Source organism: Cavia porcellus, unplaced genomic scaffold (genome assembly GCF_034190915.1).
Source record: "Cavia porcellus strain 051 isolate PalLab524CR breed Dunkin Hartley unplaced genomic scaffold, mCavPor4.1 scaffold_37, whole genome shotgun sequence".
Classification (NCBI taxonomy): domain Eukaryota; kingdom Metazoa; phylum Chordata; class Mammalia; order Rodentia; family Caviidae; genus Cavia; species Cavia porcellus.
The window spans coordinates 1676652-1695674 of record NW_026947520.1 but is presented as its reverse complement, the minus strand read 5'-3'; positions in this window follow the sequence as shown (position 1 = coordinate 1695674).

Here is a 19023-nt window from a genome sequence, read left to right as displayed (position 1 = left end):
TGCGCATTGTTTGGGTGTGTGTTACATTACATTCACTAGGAGGAGTGAGAAAAACATCACGGGGTGGTGCGCATTGTATGGGTGTGTGTTACATTAGATTCACTAGTAGGAGTGAGAAAAACATCACGGGGTGGTGCGCATTGTATGGGTGTGTGTTACATTACATTCACTAGTAGGAGTGAGAAAAACATCACGGGGTGGTGCGCATTGTATGGGTGTGTGTTACATTACATTCACTAGTAGGAGTGAGAAAAACATCACGGGGTGGTGCGCATTGTATGGGTGTGTGTTACATTACATTCTCTAGTAGGAGTGAGAAAAACATCACGGGGTGGTGCGCATTGTATGGGTGTGTGTTACATTAGATTCACTAGTAGGAGTGAGAAAAACATCACGGGGTGGTGCGCATTGTATGGGTGTGTGTTACATTAGATTCACTAGTAGGAGTGAGAAAAACATCACGGGGTCGTGCGCATTGTATGGGTGTGTGTTACATTAGATTCACTAGTAGGAGTGAGAAAAACATCACGGGGTGGTGCGCATTGTATGGGTGTGTGTTACATTACATTCACTAGTAGGAGTGAGAAAAACATCACGGGTGGTGCGCATTGTATGGGTGTGTGTTACATTACATTCACTAGTAGGAGTGAGAAAAACATCACGGGGTGGTGCGCATTGTATGGGTGTGTGTTACATTACATTCACTAGTAGGAGTGAGAAAAACATCACGGGGTGGTGCGCATTGTATGGGTGTGTGTTACATTACCTTCACTAGTAGGAGTGAGAAAAACATCACGGGGTGGTGCGCATTGTATGGGTGTGTGTTACATTAGATTCACTACTAGGATTGAGAAAAACATAACGGGGTGGTGCGCATTGTATGGGTGTCTGTTACATTACCTTCACCAGTAGGAGTGAGAAAAACATCACGGGGTGGTGCGCATTGTATGGGTGTGTGTTACATTACCTTCACTATTAGGAGTGAGAAAAACATCACGGGGTGGTGCGCATTGTATGGGTGTGTGTTACATTAGATTCACTACTAGGATTGAGAAAAACATCACGGGGTGGTGCGCATTGTATGGGTGTGTGTTACATTAGATTCACTAGTAGGAGTGAGAAAAACATCACGGGGTGGTGCGCATTGTATGGGTGTGTGTTACATTAGATTCACTACTAGGATTGAGAAAAACATCACGGGGTGGTGCGCATTGTATGGGTGTGTGTTACATTAAATTCACTAGTAGGAGTGAGAAAAACATCACGGGGTGGTGCGCATTTTATGGGTGTGTGTTACATTAGATTCACTACTAGGAGTGAGAAAAACATCACGGTGTGGTGCGCATTGTATGGGTGTGTGTTACATTAGATTCACTAGTAGGAGTGAGAAAAACATCACGGGGTGGTGCGCATTGTATGGGTGTGTGTTACACTAGATTCACTAGTAGGAGTGAGAAAATCATCACGGGGTGGTGCGTATTGTATGGGTGTGTGTTACATTAGATTCACTACTAGGAGTGAGAAAAACATCACGGGGTGGTGCGCATTGTATGGGTGTGTGTTACATTAGATTCACTAGTAGGAGTGAGAAAAACATGACGGGGTGGTGCGCAATGTATGGGTGTGTGTTACATTAGATTCACTAGCAGGAGTGAGAAAAACATCACGGGGTGGTGCGCATTGTATGGGTGTGTGTTACATTAGATTCACTAGTACGAGTGAGAAAAACATCACGGGGTGGTGCGCATGGTATGGGTGTATGTTACATTAGATTCACTAGTAGGAGTGAGAAAAACATGATGGGGTGGTGCGCAATGTATGGGTGTGTGTTACATTAGATTCACTAGTAGGAGTGAGAAAAACATCACGGGGTGGTGCGCATGGTACGGGTGTGTGTTACATTACATTCACTAGTAGGAGTGAGAAAAACATCACGGGGCGGTGCGCATTGTATGGGTGTGTGTTACATTACATTCACTAGGAGGAGTGAGAAAAACATCACGGGGTGGTGCGCATTGTATGGGTGTGTGTTACATTAGATTCACTAGTAGGAGTGAGAAAAACATCACGGGGTGGTGCGCATTGTATGGGTGTGTGTTACATTACATTCACTAGTAGGAGTGAGAAAAACATCACGGGGTGGTGCGCATTGTATGGGTGTGTGTTACATTACATTCACTAGTAGGAGTGAGAAAAACATCACGTGGTGGTGCGCATTGTATGGGTGTGTGTCACATTAGATTCACTAGTAGGAGTGAAAAAAACATCACGGGGTGTTGCGCATTGTATGGGTGTGTGTTACATTAGATTCACTAGTAGGAGTGAGAAAAACATCACGGGGTGGTGTGCATTGTATGGGTGTGTGTTACATTACATTCACTAATAGGAGTGAGAAAAACATCACGGGGTCGTGCCCATTGTATGGGTGTGTGTTACATTACATTCACTAGTAGGAGTGAGAAAAACATCACGGGGTGGTGCGCATTGTATGTGTGTGTTACATTACATTCACTAGTAGGAGTGAGAAAAACATCACGGGGTGGTGCGCATTGTATGGGTGTGTGTTACATTAGATTCACTAGTAGGAGTGAGAAAAACATCACGGAGTGGTGCGCCATGTATGGGTGTGTGTTACATTACATTCACTAGTAGGAGTGAGAAAAACATCACGGGGTGGTGCGCATTGTATGGGTGTGTGTTACATTACATTCACTAGTAGGAGTGAGAAAAACATCACGGGGTGGTGCGCATTGTATGGGTGTGTGTTACATTTCATTCACTAGTAGGAGTGAGAAAAACGTCACGGGGTGGTGCGCATTGTATGGGTGTGTGTTACATTACATTCACTAGTAGAAGTGAGAAAAACATCACGGGGTGGTGCGCATTGTATGGGTGTGTGTTACATTAGATTCACTAGTAGGAGTGAGAAAAACATCACGGGGTGGTGCGCATTGTATGGGTGTGTGTTACACTTGATTCACTACTAGGAGTGAGAAAAACATCACGGGGTGGTGCGCATTGTATGGGTGTGTGTTACATTAGATTCACTACTAGGAGTGAGAAAAACATCACGGGGTGGTGCGCATTGTATGGGTGTGTTACATTAGATTCACTAGTAGGAGTGAGAAAAACATGACGGGGTGGTGCGCAATGTATGGGTGTGTGTTACATTAGATTCACTAGCAGGAGTGAGAAAAACATCACGGGGTGGTTCGCATGGTATGGGTGTGTGTTACATTAGATTCACTAGTAGGAGTGAGAAAAACATGATGGGGTGGTGCGCAATGTATGGGTGTGTGTTACATTAGATTCACTAGTAGGAGTGAGAAAAACATCACAGGGTGGTGCGCATGGTATGGGTGTGTGTTACATTACATTCACTAGTAGGAGTGAGAAAAACATCACGGGGTGATGCGCATTGTATGGGTGTGTGTTACATTACATTCACTAGGAGGAGTGAGAAAAACATCACGGGGTGGTGCGCATTGTATGGGTGTGTGTTACATTACATTCACTAGTAGGAGTGAGAAAAACATCACGGGGTGGTGCGCATTGTATGGGTGTGTGTTACATTACATTCACTAGTAGGAGTGAGAAAAACATAACGGGGTGGTGCGCATTGTATGGGTGTGTGTTACATTACCTTCACTAGTAGGAGTGAGAAAAACATCACGGGGTGGTGCGCGTTGTATGGGTGTGTGTTACATTAGATTCACTAGTAGGAGTGAGAAAAACATCACAGGGTGGTGCGCATTGTATGGGTGTGTGTTACATTACATTCACTAGTAGGAGTGAGAAAAACATCACGGGGTGGTGCGCATTGTATGGGTGTGTGTTACATTACATTCACTAGAAGGAGTGAGAAAAACATCACGGGGTGGTGCACATTGTATGGGTGTGTGTTACATTACATTCTCTAGTAGGAGTGAGAAAAACATCACGGACTGGTGCGCATTGTATGGGTGTGTGTTACATTACATTCACTAGTAGGAGTGAGAAAAACATCACGGGGTGGCGCGCATTGTATGGGTGTGTGTTACATTACATTCACTAGTAGGAGTGAGAAAAACATCACGCGGTGGTGCGCATTGTATGGGTGTGTGTTACATTACATTCACTAGTTGGAGGGAGAAAAACATCACGGGGTAGTGCGCATTGTATGGGTGTGTGTTACATTACATTCACTAGTAGGAGTGAGAAAAACATCACGGGGTGGTGCGCATTGTACGGGTGTGTGTTACATTACCTTCACTACTAGGATTGAGAAAAATATCACGGGGTGGTGCGCATTGTATGGGTGTGTGTTACATTAGATTCACTAGTAGGGGTGAGAAAAACATCACGGGGTGGTGCGCATTGTATGGGTGTGTGTTACATGAGATTCACTAGTAGGAGTGAGAAAAACATCACGGTGTGTTGCGCATTGTATGGGTGTGTGTTACATTAGATTCACTAGTAGGAGTGAGAAAAACATCACGGGGTGGTGCGCATTGTATGGGTGTGTGTTACATTACATTCACTAGTAGGAGTGAGAAAAACATCACGGGATGTTGCGCATTGTATGGGTGTGTGTTACATTAGATTCACTAGTAGGATTGAGAAAAACATCATGGGGTGGTGCGCATTGTATGTGTCTGTGTTACATTACATTCACTAATAGGAGTGAGAAAAACATCACGGGGTGGTGCGCATTGTATGGGTGCGTGTTACATTACATTCACTAGTAGGAGTGAGAAAAACATCACGGGGTGGTGCGCATTGTATGGGTGTTTGTTACATTACATTCACTAAGAGGAGTGAGAAAAACATCACGGGGTGGTGCGCATTGTATGGGTGTGTGTTACATTACATTCACTAGTAGGAGTGAGAAAAACATCACGGGGTGGTGCGCATTGTATGGGTGTGTGTTACATTACATTCACTAGTAGGAGTGAGAAAAACATCACGGGGTGGTGCGCATTGTATGGGTGTGTGTTACATTACATTCTCTAGTAGGAGTGAGAAAAACATCACGGGGTGGTGCGCATTGTATGGGTGTGTGTTACATTAGATTCACTAGTAGGAGTGAGAAAAACATCACGGGGTGGTGCGCATTGTATGGGTGTGTGTTACATTAGATTCACTAGTAGGAGTGAGAAAAACATCACGGGGTCGTGCGCATTGTATGGGTGTGTGTTACATTAGATTCACTAGTAGGAGTGAGAAAAACATCACGGGGTGGTGCGCATTGTATGGGTGTGTGTTACATTACATTCACTAGTAGGAGTGAGAAAAACATCACGGGTGGTGCGCATTGTATGGGTGTGTGTTACATTACATTCACTAGTAGGAGTGAGAAAAACATCACGGGGTGGTGCGCATTGTATGGGTGTGTGTTACATTACATTCACTAGTAGGAGTGAGAAAAACATCACGGGGTGGTGCGCATTGTATGGGTGTGTGTTACATTACCTTCACTAGTAGGAGTGAGAAAAACATCACGGGGTGGTGCGCATTGTATGGGTGTGTGTTACATTAGATTCACTACTAGGATTGAGAAAAACATAACGGGGTGGTGCGCATTGTATGGGTGTCTGTTACATTACCTTCACCAGTAGGAGTGAGAAAAACATCACGGGGTGGTGCGCATTGTATGGGTGTGTGTTACATTACCTTCACTATTAGGAGTGAGAAAAACATCACGGGGTGGTGCGCATTGTATGGGTGTGTGTTACATTAGATTCACTACTAGGATTGAGAAAAACATCACGGGGTGTTGCGCATTGTATGGGTGTGTGTTACATTAGATTCACTAGTAGGAGTGAGAAAAACATCACGGGGTGGTGCGCATTGTATGGGTGTGTGTTACATTAGATTCACTACTAGGATTGAGAAAAACATCACGGGGTGGTGCGCATTGTATGGGTGTGTGTTACATTAAATTCACTAGTAGGAGTGAGAAAAACATCACGGGGTGGTGCGCATTGTATGGGTGTGTGTTACATTAGATTCACTACTAGGAGTGAGAAAAACATCACGGTGTGGTGCGCATTGTATGGGTGTGTGTTACATTAGATTCACTGGTAGGAGTGAGAAAAACATCACGGGGTGGTGCGCATTGTATGGGTGTGTGTTACACTAGATTCACTAGTAGGAGTGAGAAAAACATCACGGGGTGGTGCGCATTGTATGGGTGTGTGTTACATTAGATTCACTACTAGGAGTGAGAAAAACATCACGGGGTGGTGCGCATTGTATGGGTGTGTGTTACATTAGATTCACTAGTAGGAGTGAGAAAAACATGACGGGGTGGTGCGCAATGTATGGGTGTGTGTTACATTAGATTCACTAGCAGGAGTGAGAAAAACATCACGGGGTGGTGCGCATTGTATGGGTGTGTGTTACATTAGATTCACTAGTAGGAGTGAGAAAAACATCACGGGGTGGTGCGCATGGTATGGGTGTATGTTACATTAGATTCACTAGTAGGAGTGAGAAAAACATGATGGGGTGGTGCGCAATGTATGGGTGTGTGTTACATTAGATTCACTAGTAGGAGTGAGAAAAACATCACGGGGTGGTGCGCATGGTATGGGTGTGTGTTACATTACATTCACTAGTAGGAGTGAGAAAAACATCACGGGGCGGTGCGCATTGTATGGGTGTGTGTTACATTACATTCACTAGGAGGAGTGAGAAAAACATCACGGGGTGGTGCGCATTGTATGGGTGTGTGTTACATTAGATTCACTAGTAGGAGTGAGAAAAACATCACGGGGTGGTGCGCATTGTATGGGTGTGTGTTACATTACATTCACTAGTAGGAGTGAGAAAAACATCACGGGGTGGTGCGCATTGTATGGGTGTGTGTTACATTACATTCACTAGTAGGAGTGAGAAAAACATCACGGGGTGGTGCGCATTGTATGGGTGTGTGTTACATTACATTCTCTAGTAGGAGTGAGAAAAACATCACGGGGTGGTGCGCATTGTATGGGTGTGTGTTACATTAGATTCACTAGTAGGAGTGAGAAAAACATCACGGGGTGGTGCGCATTGTATGGGTGTGTGTTACATTAGATTCACTAGTAGGAGTGAGAAAAACATCACGGGGTCGTGCGCATTGTATGGGTGTGTGTTACATTAGATTCACTAGTAGGAGTGAGAAAAACATCACGGGGTGGTGCGCATTGTATGGGTGTGTGTTACATTACATTCACTAGTAGGAGTGAGAAAAACATCACGGGTGGTGCGCATTGTATGGGTGTGTGTTACATTACATTCACTAGTAGGAGTGAGAAAAACATCACGGGGTGGTGCGCATTGTATGGGTGTGTGTTACATTACATTCACTAGTAGGAGTGAGAAAAACATCACGGGGTGGTGCGCATTGTATGGGTGTGTGTTACATTACCTTCACTAGTAGGAGTGAGAAAAACATCACGGGGTGGTGCGCATTGTATGGGTGTGTGTTACATTAGATTCACTACTAGGATTGAGAAAAACATAACGGGGTGGTGCGCATTGTATGGGTGTCTGTTACATTACCTTCACCAGTAGGAGTGAGAAAAACATCACGGGGTGGTGCGCATTGTATGGGTGTGTGTTACATTACCTTCACTATTAGGAGTGAGAAAAACATCACGGGGTGGTGCGCATTGTATGGGTGTGTGTTACATTAGATTCACTACTAGGATTGAGAAAAACATCACGGGGTGGTGCGCATTGTATGGGTGTGTGTTACATTAGATTCACTAGTAGGAGTGAGAAAAACATCACGGGGTGGTGCGCATTGTATGGGTGTGTGTTACATTAGATTCACTACTAGGATTGAGAAAAACATCACGGGGTGGTGCGCATTGTATGGGTGTGTGTTACATTAAATTCACTAGTAGGAGTGAGAAAAACATCACGGGGTGGTGCGCATTTTATGGGTGTGTGTTACATTAGATTCACTACTAGGAGTGAGAAAAACATCACGGTGTGGTGCGCATTGTATGGGTGTGTGTTACATTAGATTCACTAGTAGGAGTGAGAAAAACATCACGGGGTGGTGCGCATTGTATGGGTGTGTGTTACACTAGATTCACTAGTAGGAGTGAGAAAATCATCACGGGGTGGTGCGTATTGTATGGGTGTGTGTTACATTAGATTCACTACTAGGAGTGAGAAAAACATCACGGGGTGGTGCGCATTGTATGGGTGTGTGTTACATTAGATTCACTAGTAGGAGTGAGAAAAACATGACGGGGTGGTGCGCAATGTATGGGTGTGTGTTACATTAGATTCACTAGCAGGAGTGAGAAAAACATCACGGGGTGGTGCGCATTGTATGGGTGTGTGTTACATTAGATTCACTAGTAGGAGTGAGAAAAACATCACGGGGTGGTGCGCATGGTATGGGTGTATGTTACATTAGATTCACTAGTAGGAGTGAGAAAAACATGATGGGGTGGTGCGCAATGTATGGGTGTGTGTTACATTAGATTCACTAGTAGGAGTGAGAAAAACATCACGGGGTGGTGCGCATGGTATGGGTGTGTGTTACATTACATTCACTAGTAGGAGTGAGAAAAACATCACGGGGCGGTGCGCATTGTATGGGTGTGTGTTACATTACATTCACTAGGAGGAGTGAGAAAAACATCACGGGGTGGTGCGCATTGTATGGGTGTGTGTTACATTAGATTCACTAGTAGGAGTGAGAAAAACATCACGGGGTGGTGCGCATTGTATGGGTGTGTGTTACATTACATTCACTAGTAGGAGTGAGAAAAACATCACGGGGTGGTGCGCATTGTATGGGTGTGTGTTACATTACATTCACTAGTAGGAGTGAGAAAAACATCACGTGGTGGTGCGCATTGTATGGGTGTGTGTTACATTAGATTCACTAGTAGGAGTGAAAAAAACATCACGGGGTGTTGCGCATTGTATGGGTGTGTGTTACATTAGATTCACTAGTAGGAGTGAGAAAAACATCACGGGGTGGTGTGCATTGTATGGGTGTGTGTTACATTACATTCACTAATAGGAGTGAGAAAAACATCACGGGGTCGTGCCCATTGTATGGGTGTGTGTTACATTACATTCACTAGTAGGAGTGAGAAAAACATCACGGGGTGGTGCGCATTGTATGTGTGTGTTACATTACATTCACTAGTAGGAGTGAGAAAAACATCACGGGGTGGTGCGCATTGTATGGGTGTGTGTTACATTAGATTCACTAGTAGGAGTGAGAAAAACATCACGGAGTGGTGCGCCATGTATGGGTGTGTGTTACATTACATTCACTAGTAGGAGTGAGAAAAACATCACGGGGTGGTGCGCATTGTATGGGTGTGTGTTACATTACATTCACTAGTAGGAGTGAGAAAAACATCACGGGGTGGTGCGCATTGTATGGGTGTGTGTTACATTTCATTCACTAGTAGGAGTGAGAAAAACGTCACGGGGTGGTGCGCATTGTATGGGTGTGTGTTTCATTACATTCACTAGTAGAAGTGAGAAAAACATCACGGGGTGGTGCGCATTGTATGGGTGTGTGTTACATTAGATTCACTAGTAGGAGTGAGAAAAACATCACGGGGTGGTGCGCATTGTATGGGTGTGTGTTACACTTGATTCACTACTAGGAGTGAGAAAAACATCACGGGGTGGTGCGCATTGTATGGGTGTGTGTTACATTAGATTCACTACTAGGAGTGAGAAAAACATCACGGGGTGGTGCGCATTGTATGGGTGTGTTACATTAGATTCACTAGTAGGAGTGAGAAAAACATGACGGGGTGGTGCGCAATGTATGGGTGTGTGTTACATTAGATTCACTAGCAGGAGTGAGAAAAACATCACGGGGTGGTTCGCATGGTATGGGTGTGTGTTACATTAGATTCACTAGTAGGAGTGAGAAAAACATGATGGGGTGGTGCGCAATGTATGGGTGGGTGTTACATTAGATTCACTAGTAGGAGTGAGAAAAACATCACAGGGTGGTGCGCATGGTATGGGTGTGTGTTACATTACATTCACTAGTAGGAGTGAGAAAAACATCACGGGGTGATGCGCATTGTATGGGTGTGTGTTACATTACATTCACTAGGAGGAGTGAGAAAAACATCACGGGGTGGTGCGCATTGTATGGGTGTGTGTTACATTACATTCACTAGTAGGAGTGAGAAAAACATCACGGGGTGGTGCGCATTGTATGGGTGTGTGTTACATTACATTCACTAGTAGGAGTGAGAAAAACATCACGGCGTGGTGCGCATTGTATGGGTGTGTGTTACATTACCTTCACTAGTAGGAGTGAGAAAAACATCACGGGGTGGGGCGCGTTGTATCGGTGTGTGTTACATTAGATTCACTAGTAGGAGTGAGAAAAACATCACGGGGTGGTGCGCATTGTATGGGTGTGTGTTACATTAGAATCACTAGTAGGAGTGAGAAAAACTTCACGGGGTGGTGCGCATTGTATGGGTGTGTGTTACATTAGATTCACTAGTAGGAGTGAGAAAAACATCACGGGGTGGTGCGCATTGTATGGGTGTGTGTTACATTAGATTCACTACTAGGAGTGAGAAAAACATCACGGGGTGGTGCGCATTGTATGGGTGTGTGTTACATTACATTCACTAATAGGAGTGAGAAAAACATCGCGGGGTGGTGCGCATTGTATGGGTGTGTGTTACATTAGATTCACTAGTAGGAGTGAGAAAAACATGACGGGGTGGTGCGCAATGTATGGGTGTGTGTTACATTACATTCACTAGTAGGAGTGAGAAAAACATCACGGGGTGGTGCGCATTGTATGGGTGTGTGTTACATTACATTCACTAGTAGGAGTGAGAAAAACATCACGGGGTGGTGCGCATTGTATGGGTGAGTGTTACATTACATTCACTAGTAGGAGTGAGAAAAACATCACGGGTGGTGCGCATTGTATGGGTGTGTGTTACATTACATTCACTAGTAGGAGTGAGAAAAACATCACGGGGTGGTGCGCATTTTATGGGTGTGTGTTACATTACATTCACTAGTAGGAGTGAGAAAAACATCACGGGGTGGTGCGCATTGTATGGGTGTGTGTTACATTACATTCACTAGTAGGAGTGAGAAAAACATCACGGGGTGGTGCGCATTGTATGGGTGTGTGTTACATTACATTCACTAGTAGGAGTGAGAAAAACATCACGGGGTGGTGCGCATTGTATGGGTGTGTGTTACATTAGATTCACTAGTAGGAGTGAGAAAAACATCACGGGGTGGTGCGCATTGTATGGGTGTGTGTTACATTAGATTCACTAGTAGGAGTGAGAAAAACATCACGGGGTGGTGCGCATTGTATGGGTGTGTGTTACATTACATTCACTAGTAGGAGTGAGAAAAACATCACGGGGTGGTGCGCATTGTATGGGTGTGTGTTACATTACATTCACTAGTAGGAGTGAGAAAAACATCACGGGGTGGTGCGCATTGTATGGGTGTGTGTTACATTAGATTCACTAGTAGGAGTGAGAAAAACATCACGGGGTGGTGCGCATTGTATGGGTGTGTGTTACATTAGATTCACTAGTAGGAGTGAGAAAAACATCACGGGGTGGTGCGCATTGTATGGGTGTGTGTTACATTAGATTCACTAGTAGGAGTGAGAAAAACATCACGAGCTGGTGCGCATTGTATGGGTGTGTGACATTACATTCACTAGTAGGAGTGAGAAAAACATCACGGGGTGGTGCGCATTGTATGGGTGTGTGTTACATTACCTTCACTAGTAGGAGTGAGAAAAACATCACGGGGTGGTGCGCATTGTATGGGTGTGTGTTACATTAGATTCACTAGTAGGAGTGAGAAAAACATCACGGGGTGGTGCGCATTGTATGGGTGTGTGTTACATTAGATTCACTACTAGGAGTGAGAAAAACTTCACGGGGTGGTGCGCATTGTATGGGTGTGTGTTACATTAGATTCACTAGTAGGAGTGAGAAAAACATCACGGGGTGGTGCGCATTGTATGGGTGTGTGTTACATTAGATTCACTAGTAGGAGTGAGAAAAACATCACGGGGTGGTGCGCATTGTATGGGTGTGTGTTACATTACATTCACTAATAGGAGTGAGAAAAACATCACGGGGTGGTGCGCATTGTATGGGTGTGTGTTACATTACATTCACTAATAGGAGTGAGAAAAACATCGCGGGGTGGTGCGCATTGTATGGGTGTGTGTTACATTAGATTCACTAGTAGGAGTGAGAAAAACATCACGGGGTGGTGCGCATTGTATGGGTGTGTGTTACATTAGAATCACTAGTAGGAGTGAGAAAAACTTCACGGGGTGGTGCGCATTGTATGGGTGTGTGTTACATTAGATTCACTAGTAGGAGTGAGAAAAACATCACGGGGTGGTGCGCATTGTATGGGTGTGTGTTACATTAGATTCACTACTAGGAGTGAGAAAAACATCACGGGGTGGTGCGCATTGTATGGGTGTGTGTTACATTACATTCACTAATAGGAGTGAGAAAAACATCGCGGGGTGGTGCGCATTGTATGGGTGTGTGTTACATTAGATTCACTAGTAGGAGTGAGAAAAACATGACGGGGTGGTGCGCAATGTATGGGTGTGTGTTACATTACTTTCACTAGTAGGAGTGAGAAAAACATCACGGGGTGGTGCGCATTGTATGGGTGTGTGTTACATTACATTCACTAGTAGGAGTGAGAAAAACATCACGGGGTGGTGCGCATTGTATGGGTGTGTGTTAAATTAGATTCACTAGTAGGAGTGAGAAAAACAGCACGGGGTGGTGCGCATTGTATGGGTGTGTGTTACATTACATTCACTAGTAGGAGTGAGAAAAACATCACGGGGTGGTGCGCATTGTATGGGTGTGTGTTACATTACCTTCACTAGTAGGAGTGAGAAAAACATCACGGGGTGGTGCGCATTGTATGGGTGTGTGTTACATTAGATTCACTACTAGGATTGAGAAAAACATCACGGGGTGGTGCGCATTGTATGGGTGTGTGTTACATTAGATTCACTACTAGGATTGAGAAAAACATCACGGGGTGGTGCGCATTGTATGGGTGTGTGTTACATTAGATTCACTAGTAGGAGTGAGAAAAACATCACGGGGTGGTGCGCATTGTATGGATGTGTGTTACATTAGATTCACTAGTAGGAGTGAGAAAAACATCACGGGGTGGTGCGCATTGTATGGATGTGTGTTACATTAGATTCACTAGTAGGAGTGAGAAAAACATCACGGGGTGGTGCGCATTGTATGGGTGTGTGTTACATTAGATTCACTACTAGGAGTTAGAAAAACATCAGGGGTGGTGCGCATTGTATGGGTGTGTGTTACATTAGATTCACTACTAGGAGTGAGAAAAACATCACGGGGTGTTGCGCATTGTATGGGTGTGTGTTACATTACATTCACTAGTAGGAGTGAGAAAAACATCACGGGGTGGTGCGCATTGTATGGGTGTGTGTTACATTACATTCACTAGTACGAGTGAGAAAAACATCACGGGGTGGTGCGCATTGTATGGGTGTGTGTTACATTACATTCACTAATAGGAGTGAGAAAAACATCACGGAGTGGTGCGCATTGTATGGGTGTGTGTTACATTAGATTCAGTAGTAGGAGTGAGAAAAACATCACGGGGTGGTGCGCATTGTATGGGTGTGTGTTACATTAGATTCAGTAGTAGGAGTGAGAAAAACATCACGGGGTGGTGCGCATTGTATGGGTGTGTGTTACATTACATTCACTAGTAGGAGTGAAAAAAACATCACGGGGTGTTGCGCATTGTATGGGTGTGTGTTACATTAGATTCACTAGTATTAGTGAGAAAAACATCACGGGGTGGTGCGCATTGTATGGGTGTGTGTTACATTACATTCACTAATAGGAGTGAGAAAAACATCACGGGGTGGTGCGCATTGTATGGGTGTGTGTTACATTACATTCACTAGTAGGAGTGAGAAAAACATCACGGGGTGGTGCGCATTGTATGGGTGTGTGTTACATTACATTCACTAAGAGGAGTGAGAAAAACATCACGGGGTGGTGCGCATTGTATGGGTGTGTGTTACATTACATTCACTAGTAGGAGTGAGAAAAACATCAGGGGGTGGTGCGCATTGTATGGGTGTGTGTTACATTAGGTTCACTAGTAGGAGTGAGAAAAACAATACAGGGTGGTGCGCATTGTATGGGTGTGTGTTACATTACATTCACTAGTAGGAGTGAGAAAAACATCACGGGGTGGTGCGCATTGTATGGGTGTGTGTTACATTACATTCACTAGTAGGAGTGAGAAAAACATCACGGGCTGGTGTGCATTGTATGGGTGTGTGTTACATTACATTCACTAGTAGGAGTGAGAAAAACATCACGGGCTGGTGTGCATTGTATGGGTGTGTGTTACATTACATTCACTAGTAGGAGTGAGAAAAACATCACGGGGTGGTGCGCATTGTATGGGTGTGTGTTACATTAGATTCACTAGTAGGAGTGAGAAAAACATCACGGGGTGGTGCGCATTGTATGGGTGTGTGTTACATTAGCTTCACTAATAGGAGTGAGAAAAACATCACGGGGTGGTGCGCATTGTATGGGTGTGTGTTACATTACATTAACTAGTAGGAGTGAGAAAAACATCACGGGTGGTGCGCATTGTATGGGTGTGTGTTACATTACATTCACTAGTAGGAGTGAGAAAAACATCACGGGGTGGTGCGCATTGTATGGGTGTGTGTTACATTACATTCACTAGTAGGAGTGAGAAAAACATCACGGGGTGGTGCGCATTGTATGGGTGTGTGTTACATTACATTCACTAGTAGGAGTGAGAAAAACATCACGGGGTGGTGCACATTGTATGGGTGTGTGTTACATTACATTCACTAGTAGGAGTGAGAAAAACATCACGGGCTGGTGCGCATTGTATGGGTGTGTGTTACATTACATTCACTAGTAGGAGTGAGAAAAACATCACGGGGTGGTGCGCATTGTATGGGTGTGTGTTACATTACATTCACTAGTAGGAGTGAGAAAAACATCACGGGGTGGTGCGCATTGTATGGGTGTGTGTTACATTAGATTCACTAGTAGGAGTGAGAAAAACATCACGGGGTGGTGCGCATTGTCTGGGTGTGTGTTACATTACATTCACTAGTAGGAGTGAGAAAAACATCACGGGGTGGTGCGCATTGTATGGGTGTGTGTTACATTAGATTCACTACTAGGAGTGAGAAAAACATCACGGGGTGGTGCGCATTGTATGGGTGTGTTACATTAGATTCACTAGTAGGAGTGAGAAAAACATGACGGGGTGGTGCGCAATGTATGGGTGTGTGTTACATTAGATTCACTAGCAGGAGTGAGAAAAACATCACGGGGTGGTGCGCATTGTATGGGTGTGTGTTACATTAGATTCACTAGCAGGAGTGAGAAAAACATCACGGGGTGGTGCGCATGGTATGGGTGTGTGTTACATTAGATTCACTAGTAGGAGTGAGAAAAACATGATGGGGTGGTGCGCAATGTATGGGTGTGTGTTACATTAGATTCACTAGTAGGAGTGAGAAAAACATCACAGGGTGGTGCGCATGGTATGGGTGTGTGTTACATTACATTCACTAGTAGGAGTGAGAAAAACATCACGGGGTGATGCGCATTGTATGGGTGTGTGTTACATTACATTCACTAGGAGGAGTGAGAAAAACATCACGGGGTGGTGCGCATTGTATGGGTGTGTGTTACATTAGATTCACTAGTAGGAGTGAGAAAAACATCACGGGGTGGTGCGCATTGTATGGGTGTGTGTTACATTACATTCACTAGTAGGAGTGAGAAAAACATCACGGCGTGGTGCGCATTGTATGGGTGTGTGTTACATTACATTCACTAGTAGGAGTGAGAAAAACATCACGGGGTGGTGCGCATTGTATGGGTGTGTGTTACATTAGATTCACTAGTAGGAGTGAGAAAAACATCACGGGGTGTTGCGCATTGTATGGGTGTGTGTTACATTAGATTCACTAGTAGGAGTGAGAAAAACATCACGGGGTGGTGTGCATTGTATGGGTGTGTGTTACATTACATTCACTAATAGGAGTGAGAAAAACATCACGGGGTCGTGCGCATTGTATGGGTGTGTGTTACATTACATTCACTAGTAGGAGTGAGAAAAACATCACGGGGTGGTGCGCATTGTATGTGTGTGTTACATTACATTCACTAGTAGGAGTGAGAAAAACATCACGGGGTGGTGCGCATTGTATGGGTGTGTGTTACATTAGATTCACTAGTAGGAGTGAGAAAAACATCACGGGGTAGTGCGCCTTGTATGGGTGTGTGTTACATTACATTCACTAGTAGGATTGAGAAAAACATCACGGGGTGGTGCGCATTGTATGGGTGTGTGTTACATTACATTCACTAGTAGGAGTGAGAAAAACATCACGGGGTGGTGCGCATTGTATGGGTGTGTGTTACATTTCATTCACTAGTAGGAGTGAGAAAAACGTCACCGGGCGGTGCGCATTGTATGGGTGTGTGTTACATTAGATTCACTAGTAGGAGTGAGAAAAACATCACGGGGTGGTGCGCATTGTATGGGTGTGTGTTACATTAGATTCACTAGTAGGAGTGAGAAAAACATCACGGGGTGGTGCGCATTGTATGGGTGTGTGTTACATTAGATTCACTAGTAGGAGTGAGAAAAACATCACGAGGTGGTGCGCATTGAATGGGTGTGTGTTACATTACATTCACTAGTAGGAGTGAGAAAAACATCACGGCTGGTGCGCATTGTATGGGGGTGTGTTACATTACATTCACTAGTAAGAGTGAGAAAAACATCATGGGGTGGTGCGCATTGTATGGGTGTGTGTTACATTAGATTCACTAGTAGGAGTGAGAAAAACAGCACGGGGTGGTGCGCATTGTATGGGTGTGTGTTACATTACATTCACTAGTAGGAGTGAGAAAAACATCACGGGGTGGTGCGCATTGTATGGGTGTGTGTTACATTACATTCACTAGTAGGAGTGAGAAAAACATCACGGGGTGGTGCGCATTGTATGGGTGTGTGTTACATTACATTCACCAGTAGGAGTGAGAAAAACATCACGGGGTGGTGCGCATTGTATGTGTGTGTGTTACATTACATTCACTAGTAGGAGTGAGAAAAATATCACGGGGTGGTGCGCATTGTATGGGTGTGTGTTACATTACATTCACTAGTAGGAGTGAAAAAAACATCACGGGGTGGTGCGCATTGTATGGGTGTGTGTTACATTACATTCACTAGTAGGAGTGAGAAAAACATCACGGGGTGGTGCGCATTGTATCGGTGTGTGTTACATTAGATTCACTAGTAGGAGTGAGAAAAACATCACGGGGTGGTGCGCATTGTATGGGTGTGTGTTACATTACATTCACTAGTAGGAGTGAGAAAAACATCACGGGGTGGTGCGCATTGTATGGGTGTGTGTTACATTACATTCACTAGTAGGAGTGAGAAAAACATCACGGGGTGGTGCGCATTGTATGGGTGTGTGTTACATTACATTCACTAGTAGGAGTGAGAAAAACATCACGGGTGGTGCGCATTGTATGGGTGTGTGTTACATTACATTCACTAGTAGGAGTGAGAAAAACATCACGGGGTGGTGCGAATTTTATGGGTGTGTGTTACATTACATTCACTAGTAGGAGTGAGAAAAACATCACGGGGTGGTGCGCATTGTATGGGTGTGTGTTACATTACATTCACTAGTAGGAGTGAGAAAAACATCACGGGGTGGTGCGCATTGTATGGGTGTGTGTTACATTAGATTCACTAGTAGGAGTGAGAAAAACATCACGGGGTGGTGCGCATTGTATGGGTGTGTGTTACATTACATTCACTAGTAGGAGTGAGAAAAACATCATGGGGTAGTGCGCATTGTATGGGTGTGTGTTACATTACATTCACTAGTAGGAGTGAGAAAAACATCACGGGGTGGTGCGCATTGTATGGGTGTGTGTTACATTACATTCACTAGTAGGAGTGAGAAAAACATCACGGGGTGGTGCGCATTGTATGGGTGTGTGTTACATTAGATTCACTAGTAGGAGTGAGAAAAACATCACGGGGTGGTGCGCATTGTATGGGTGTGTGTTACATTAGATTCACTAGTAGGAGTGAGAAAAACATCACGGGGTGGTGCGCATTGTATGGGTGTGTGTTACATTAGATTCACTAGTAGGAGTGAGAAAAACATCACGAGCTGGTGCGCATTGTATGGGTGTGTGACATTACATTCACTAGTAGGAGTGAGAAAAACATCACGGGGTGGTGCGCATTGTATGGGTGTGTGTTACATTACCTTCACTAGTAGGAGTGAGAAAAACATCACGGGGTGGTGCGCATTGTATGGGTGTGTGTTACATTAGATTCACTAGTAGGAGTGAGAAAAACATCACGGGGTGGTGCGCATTGTATGGGTGTGTGTTACATTAGAATCACTAGTAGGAGTGAGAAAAACTTCACGGGGTGGTGCGCATTGTATGGGTGTGTGTTACATTAGATTCACTAGTAGGAGTGAGAAAAACATCACGGGGTGGTGCGCATTGTATGGGTGTGTGTTACATTAGATTCACTACTAGGAGTGAGAAAAACATCACGGGGTGGTGCGCATTGTATGGGTGTGTGTTACATTACATTCACTAATAGGAGTGAGAAAAACATCGCGGGGTGGTGCGCATTGTATGGGTGTGTGTTACATTAGATTCACTAGTAGGAGTGAGAAAAACATGACGGGGTGGTGCGCAATGTATGGGTGTGTGTTACATTACATTCACTAGTAGGAGTGAGAAAAACATCACGGGGTGGTGCGCATTGTATGGGTGTGTGTTACATTACATTCACTAGCAGGAGTGAGAAAAACATCACGGGGTGGTGCGCATTGTATGGGTGTGTGTTACATTAGATTCACTAGTAGGAGTGAGAAAAACAGCACGGGGTGGTGCGCATTGTATGGGTGTG